We start from the raw sequence: 8,847 nt of genomic DNA on the forward strand, positions 1-8,847 counted from the left end.
AAAGAGACAACAACCCGACCATAGAAAAAAACAACAGCAGAAGGTCACCAACAGGTCTTCAATGTAGCGAGAAATTCCCGCACCCGGAGGCGTCCTTCAGCTGGCCCCAAAACAAATATATACTAGTTCAGTGATAATGAACGCTAGTAAAACTTTATATTTATGACTACCAGCATAAAATCAATTGTCAGTAAAGCAGGCAAGTCATTTCAGCTTGTGCACTCTTGTAGCCATTTAGTATTAATCTGTCCACAGAAACGATAGCTTTCGCCCAAAACAAAATAAAATAGTATAAAAAATCATCATTCAAGCAAGAGCAGTTACTTATATATATATATATAAGAAATGGGCTGACAATTTTTGCTTTGGTAACCAGTCAAAATCATCATTTCAGGTAAAAACTCCAAAATGGTGTCAACTGACAGTGACAACTATTTGACCATTTTGTACATTTTGTTTTGCTGATCATTTTTTATATTTTGTTTCTTTCTATCCAGTAGTGAATCCAAGGGGTTCCAGGCATTGGCACCCTCTTTTTTTGGATGATCCAATGCTTTTTAAATGGGAACATATGGTTGGCATCCATCTTTATCCTTGATTGGACCACCCCCCCCCCCCCCCCCCCCCCCTTTATAAAAATAGCTGGATATGACCCTGCTATCTTTTATATTTTCAAGGTAAGTGGGGAAAACAACACAAAAAAAATCGTAATTTTTAAGAGCAATATATACTATTAAAAGTTGTTTGATGATTTGAATTATGTTGACCTCTTGTAGATCTTAACTGACAATTTCTGCAGTATCAAAATATAAGTAGATCTTATCTTGCAGATCATTTTTGCTCTTTTCTTGATAACAGACAAAATTTGTAAAAAATATATGATTTAAAAGGAGTTACCTCCAGTGATGAGTGATCTGACACAAGATAAATGTGATGTGTTGCTGATTGCAAGTAAAACAATAAGTCTTATTTCTTATGATGTGAAAATCTTGTAATCTGAATAGTATATTAACTGAATGGGCCGGCAGTGTGTAAATAACAGCCTATACCCAAATTCACACAGGATCAAATTGTGCAAAAGCTTCCAATATTAATTTTGCCGAATTTCCAATTGACAACATTTTTTCTTAATTTTAAAAAAATACAAATTTTGCAAATATTGACAAACAAAAAATGGCAGAATGCAAATATACAAAATCAAATTTTGCCAGATTTCAAACAAATCAAAATGCAAAATTATAGTTTAAAAAAAATGTCTGTCTGTTCCCCTCCCCTGGTCTACATTTTTTTAAAACAGACAAGGAAGGCAGGGATTTTTTTTAACTGGATGTCATAGCATGGTCACATGAATGGTTTGACTTGTCCAGTCGAGGCCACTTATTAGTTGTTTGTGCTCAAGTTGAGTGTATTTATTTGAATTATCAATCCTTTTGCTTTCAAGCACTTTTAAAAAATGGAAACAAATTGTTTTCTGGAATAAAAATAATTTCGATTTTTTTGTTGAAAATATTTTTTTACCTGGGGGCTTGTTTTTTACCCGGTGGGGGAGGGACAACCAACATATTTTTAATTTTGGCCTAAAGGAATTTTTAATCAGCCATAAATTTGTTGTCACAATCAAAGAACAAATTAGTGATAATTTGTTACAAATATTATCTGAGACTACTATAACATATAGTGTGAAAGTAAATTCAGCATATATTCCATTTTAATCTATAAAATCATGCATAATGGCGTTTGTTCAATTTTGAAAGGATTTCTTAAATAAAATTCCCTTGGTGCAATAGATTCAGTGTTAGCAGCAACGTTATCAAATGATGATACAGGGAATCATCAATGCAAGCCTGGAAAATCGTATCAATTGGGAAATATGTACATATGCAGTGCTTCATGTTGGGTACAGAGAAATGGAAAGGTCACTTTTGGAAAATTGAATGCATCCTTTGTGTGGTAAAGTTTAATTCTCAATCCATCTTCATGGTCAATTCTAGTTGCATGTTACGGTGTCTGTGATGTCCTTACTATTTATCGACTTCAAACTTCGAGTTGTTGCTTATACACTCTTATATCAAAAATAAGGAGATGTGTTGATAGCCAAAAGCAAAAAGAACACAAGAAGGCTAGGAAACTAAAAAGAAAAGACACAAGGATAGGTATAAAAGACTACAACAAGAAGTACAGTGGGAGGTCCGGCAAGCCAACAAGAAATGTATCTAGAAGAAGTCAGCTCCGACTATAAAGATAACGCAAAGAAATTCTGGTCTTATATCAAGAGCAAAGGTCAAAAATGGACAGGAGTGGCACCGTTAAAAAACAAAATGGGATTTCTGTAAAGTGACAACAAGAGCAAAGCTGACATTTTAAACGACCAATTCCAGTCAGTATTTACCAAAGAAAACCTAAATAACTTCCCAGATAAAGGAAGAAATCCATACTCCACCATGAAGGACATAAAAATAAGCACCAACGGAGTCCACAAATTGTTAAAAAAACTGAAACCTCATGAAGCTACTGGTCCTGACTCAATACCAGCCTTTATACTCAAAGCAGCAGCAGAACAACTTGCACCTATACTCACAGACCTATACCAAGCATCATTGAACACTGGTGAAGTCCCGCAAGATTGGAGAGATGCCCATGTAGTTCCACTTTTTAAAAAAGACGAAAGGCACTTGTCATCTAACTACAGACCAGTATCTCTAACTTCCATCACATGTAAAGTCTTAGAACATATTGTACATAGCAACATCATGAACCATTTTCATTATCACAAAAATAAAATACTAACTGATGCACAACACGGATTCCGCAAAAGACAGTCATGCGAATCCCAACTCATCATAACCATCAACGACATTGCATCAAAATTAAAAAGCAGCAGCCAAGTAGACATCATCCTGCTAGACTTTGCAAAAACATTTGACAAGGTACCAAATCACCGCCTTCTACACAAGCTGGAATACTATGGTGCCAACCCCAAAACCAACAAATGAATTCGCTCCTTCCTAAATAACAGAAAGCAAAGCGTAATATTAGAGGGTGCTGTCTCCACACAAGTACCAGTACTCTATGGTGTACCCCAGTGCACAGTCCTTGGTCAATAACTGTTCCTGACCTACATTAACGACATGCCAGAAACAGCATCTACATCAGAGACCAAATTATTCGCGGATGACAGCCTTCTCTTACGTACCATCACCAACCAAGCAGACAGTGAACTTCTTCAAAAGGACTTATCAGCATTGGAAGACTGGGAAAACAAATGGCAGATGAGTTTTAATTCCAAAAAATGCCTTGTCAATAGAATATCACCAAAAAATCGACCAGTGATACAAACATCGTACCAACTACACGGTCATACTCTAGATGCAGTGAAAGCAAGCAAAAATCTTTTTGGAGTAACCATCAGCAACAACCTAACCTTGGACAAACACATAGATAACACAGTAGGCAAAGGAAATAGAACGTTGGGGTTTATACGTAGAAATTTCAAAGGTTGTACATAACCTCTGTAAAGGTAGCTGCATATGTATCCATGGTAAGACCTGCAGTGGAATATGCAAGCACAGTATGGGACCCAACAACCCAAAATACAATCAAGGCAGTTGAACAGATACAGAAAAGAGCTGCACGATTTGTGAATAACAGCTACACAGACCGAATACCTGGCTGTGTCACAAATATGGTTAAAAATCTAAAATGGGAAACCCTCGAAGAACGGAAGAACGGAGGAAAACAAACAGGTTATGCATGCTATTCAAGATCCAGTATGATCTTATAGATATAGACCGTCACCAATATTTAACCCCGAATGATAACTGGGCCAATGGTAAAAACCGCTTCTTCCAAGAAAGATCAAATACAGACGCCTACGGCCATCAGGGTTTGGAACAACCTACCAACATCAGTTTCATCAGCCAAAACCGTTGAGGGATTCACCTAAGTGAAAATGGTAATGTGTGTCACCCTTGCTAGTCTGTCCGTCCTCAGACAAAAGTTCTTTAACGTATGACGTCCATTTTTACTGAACTTGTACACATTTTTAAGGGGCCAGCTGAGGCCCACCTCCAGGTGCGGGATTTTCTCGCTGTGTTGAAGGCCCATCGGTGGCATTCGGCTGTTATCTGCTCTTTGGTCGGGTTTTTGTCCCTTTGACATATTCCCCATTTCCCGGCATTCTCACTTAAATTTTATTTTTTTTTCAAATTGTTAGTTTGCTTCTTACAATCTTATAGGCATACATAATTTAAAAAAAAATGATGCATACATTGGTTACATCAACTAGTAATCTGCAAGACATTAGTAGAACATAAGGATTTTTCAGATTTAAGGGGATTTTCTAACCGAAAACTACATTAATTGATTTAATTGTTAAAATCAGAAAAGATACATTAAATTAGTCTTCATAAGTGGTTCCCAGGGCTCTGTCCAATAATCCGGCATTTTAAGAAAGGCCTCCACCTCTGTTGATATACAATTACATTTTTACGGATTATTGTTATTTGGCACCTTTCACTCTTCAGTCTCTTGAAGGCAAATATCTGTTGTAATAATGTATTTAATCACCCGCAAGCTACTTAATTATTATATAAAATTAATATTATAATCACAATATCTGTTAATAGACAACTTTTATTAGTTAATTGCTAAAATAGCGAAAAGATATAAAGTATAGATCACACCTTTATAAGAGTAGTAATTATAAGTGATTATAATCAAATGCCACGTGATAATTTTGAATTGTGTAATCTATAAAAAATCTGTTTATTTATCAAGATCTTTAAGAGCCAACCAAATGCCTCTTTTGATCAAATTAAGAGATTTGAATATCTTAAAATAGAAGAGTAGACATGGAAACCCTGAAAAGTAAGATAACCTGCCCAGAGACCACAGGCACTTTTTTTCTGAGACAAGTGCCTATATATATGTATCAGCCCTGCCAAATAAAATTTTGTGCCGTTTCTTCTCACTCAAAAAATTGCACACTCAAGGTTAAAAACTTCACCGTCTGAAGCAACAAGTTTGTCTGAAAACTTGAAATATTCCAAAAGCGGAATATCCACTCTTACATTTGTAGGACCCACACCAACTTCACACACCAACCCACTGTACATAATGGAAATTCAATAGACTATTTCATTTTATTGTATGTAGCAAATATAATTAAAGACTTTAGCCCATATATATAGAGCACATAATTTCCGGGAATTTTTAATAAAATCAGAAATGGAAACAGGGAATGTGAAGAAGAGACAACAACCCGACATATTTTGTATAAATATTCCCAGTAATAAACATAGAGAAGTTCTCGCTCAGCCTGACACACATTCAGTTATCTTGTCATGTTTGAAAATTTTATTGTAATCATTCTGCTCATTTTGGGCGCCGTGATTGGCAAATAAAATATTTGTTTGTTTGTGTAACATTCTTATTGCCTAGAGGTATACTCTCGTAGTCCGTGAAGAAGAAGATATAATTCTGCCACTTTGCATGTGACTAAACATATGCAACTTGAATCAATGATATAAATACTCGGTACACGTGCCTCGAGATCTATCATGCCAAGCATTAGTTAACGCTGTACACGATACACCATATTTCCATGTTGAATTATTTTTTATGCCTAATTTATGGGCATTATGTTTTCGGGTCTGTGCATCCTTTTGTCCGTCCGTCCGTTCGTTCGTTCGTTCGTACGTTCGTTCGTTCGTCCGTTCGTCCGTCTGTTCGTCCGTCACACTTCAGGTTAAGTTTTTGTCGAGGTAGTTTTTGATGAAGTTGAAGTCCAATCGACTTGAAACTTAGTACGCATGTTCTCTATGATATAATCTTTCTAGTTTTAATGCCAAAATTAGAGAATTTCCCCCATTTTCACGGTCCATTGAACATAGAAAGTGATAGCGCGGATGGGGCATCCGTGTACTGGGGACATATTCTTGTTATTTCATATTTTTCATATTGATAGTTATATAGTTATTGCAGAATATCAAACCACATTAACCGTACTGTTGGCCATGCCATAGCATATCATTTGTATAAGTTTTAAGTAGACAGAACCCATTTATAAAAGCACTTTTATAGAAATAAGAAGATGTGGTCTGACAAGACCACCGTGATTCAAGTGCACAATCATGGCTTCGTAGTTACTTGTGAAACTTGTGTACAAGTAAAGTTGAACCGATGCCAATGAGGTACTGAACTATCCAACAGAGTCCAAATGTAGCAAATCAATGCAAGCATTTAAAGGTTCCCGCTATCAAATTTACGGCTCCGACATGAAAAAGACAAAATAAAACGGCCTAATTTATTACAATTTAAAAAAAAATACAAATATGACACAGGAAATGACGCCACCGATGAAATACAGTTCACATAATTACTATTTTGTAATCGACAAAGAGGGGGTATTATATGTAAAGCAAACTTCTATCCGAAAAAAATACAGCAGTTGTTGTTATTTTTTATCCGGAGTAAAATATTTAACTATGCTATATTGTCCATTGCCGTGAAATTCTAATTGAGAAGTTAAAATATAGAATATATATTGTTTTTTGGTTGATTATAAAGGGGATCACTGAAGCATGACTGGAGCCCCTCCCTATTTTAAGGTCAGTCAGCGGGCCCCCTTATAAAAAGTGTTGGATCCGCCACAGTGGCCGCACTGTTAGTGTGCCGTAGTTGTCCAAATTTCACATAAAAGGTCATATTTTCAATTAGGTATTGACAATTCACTTGTATAACTCAACATATACCCTTACGACACTTACCAAAGAGGAAATCCTGAATAATCATAGGTCTGTTCTATGTTCCTTTTGAATTTCAACCAAAGATGAAGAACTGGATCTTCCATCACTGTATTGGATACCTAAACTACATAAGTGTCCTTACAAACAACGGTACATTGCTGGGTCTTCCAAGTGCTCCACGAAACCTCTTTCTAAATTACTAACATCTATTTTATCAGCAATCAAAGACAGGCTAAAAAGTTATTGTGAAACTGACTATTCTACAGGTGGCGTGAATCAGATGTGGATATATATACTTAAAAATTCCAAAGATCTTTTAGAGTACATACAATCTAACTTCTCTTTCATCTCGCAATAGTATTAAAACATTTGAATTCTCTATACACTTTACACAAGTATTCCACAATCCAAACTAAAAGACAAATTGAAAGAGTTGGTATTGCTTTGTTTCATAAAAAAAGAATGGCCAACGTAGATACAAGTATCTTGTTTTAGGGAGGGATAAATCCTACTTTGTAAAGGATCACTCTGATTCAAACAAAAAATTCCCCGAAACTGACATTATCGAGATGCTTGATTTCTTGATTGACAACATATTTTTTACGTTCGGGGGACGTGTTTTTCGACAGACTGTCGGCATTCCAATGGGAACCAATTGTGTCCCTCTTCTTACCGACTTGTTTCTTTATTATTATGTGACTGACTTCATACAGGAACTTCTTAGGAAGAAAGATAAGAAGTTAGCAATATCCTTTAACTCTACTTTCCGCTATATAGATGATGTTCTTTCACTAAATATTTCAAAATTTGGTGACTATGTTGAACGCATCTTTCCCATCGAACTAGAGATAAAGGATACAACAGATACAGTTAAGTCGGCCTAATATCTTGAATTACATCTAGAAATTGACAATTAGGGTCGGTTGAAAACAAACTTTACGACAAAAGAGATGTTTTGAGCTTTCCAATTGTGAATTTTTCCATTTCTAAGTAACAACATTCCAGCAGCACCTGCATATACAAGGTATATATCTTTCAAATGATACGATATTCCCGTGCTTGCATTTCCTATCATGATTTTCTTGATAGAGGGTTGCTGCTATTAAACCAAGAGTTACCAAATGGTGAAGTTTAAATCTTCCCTTCGTAAATTTTACGGACGCCATCGCGAGTTGGTTGACCGTTATGGAATAACCGCTTCTCAAATGATATCGGATATGTTCCTTACGTCGTAACTACACCCCCTTCACTTTCATGAATGTGACCTACCGAATTAGATTATTTACCGGATTTGTTATAATGAGCAACACGACGGGTGCCACATTGGAGCAGGATCTGCTTACCCTTCCGGAGCACATGAGACCACCCCTAGTTTTTGGTGGGGTTCGTGTTACTTACTCTTTGTTTTTCTATGTTGTATCATGTGCGCTATTGTTTGTCTGTTTGTCCTTTTCTTTTTTAGCCATGGCGTTGTCAGTTTATTTTCGGTTTATGAGTTTGACTGTCCCTCTGGTATATTTTGTCCCTCATTCAATCTGTTGAAGATTTCTTTTTTTCTAATTTTGAAAATCATATCCTCTGAAGCCCTACGATTTAAACAAGACAGGACTATATAATAAGTCAAAAATGTTTAGAATGTGTCTATTCATCCAATCTGCAACTATTACAGCCGGGAGCAGAGATATGATAATAAAAATAAAAATTTTCATCGATCAAGAACAAACTATAAGGGAACGTCTACCATTGCCAGGCACTTGTATCAGAAAAAAATGTCCTATATACCTTAATATGTTTAATGTTATATTAAGGTATATAGGAAAAAAATTCTGAGACAAGTGCCGGTGGGGTTTGGGAAGGGGGGTTATTTTTTTTTTCTTAAAAAATGTTTTATCATCAATTTGATGAAAAAAATTATTCTGGTCAAGCAGATGACAAAATAAAATATTTTGAAAACAAATCCATCTTATGGTGTTCAATTTTTTGAAAAAAATAATCTGATTAATTGCGTCAAATAAATTTGTTCACGCAAAAAAAATGTCTAAGAAAAAAACATACCCCCATTTAAAGTTGAATGGTCGCTCCCTAAATCAACCTGTTCAGT

This window comes from Mytilus galloprovincialis, chromosome 8, assembly GCF_965363235.1.
Source record: "Mytilus galloprovincialis chromosome 8, xbMytGall1.hap1.1, whole genome shotgun sequence".
NCBI classification, from domain to species: Eukaryota; Metazoa; Mollusca; class Bivalvia; order Mytilida; family Mytilidae; genus Mytilus; species Mytilus galloprovincialis.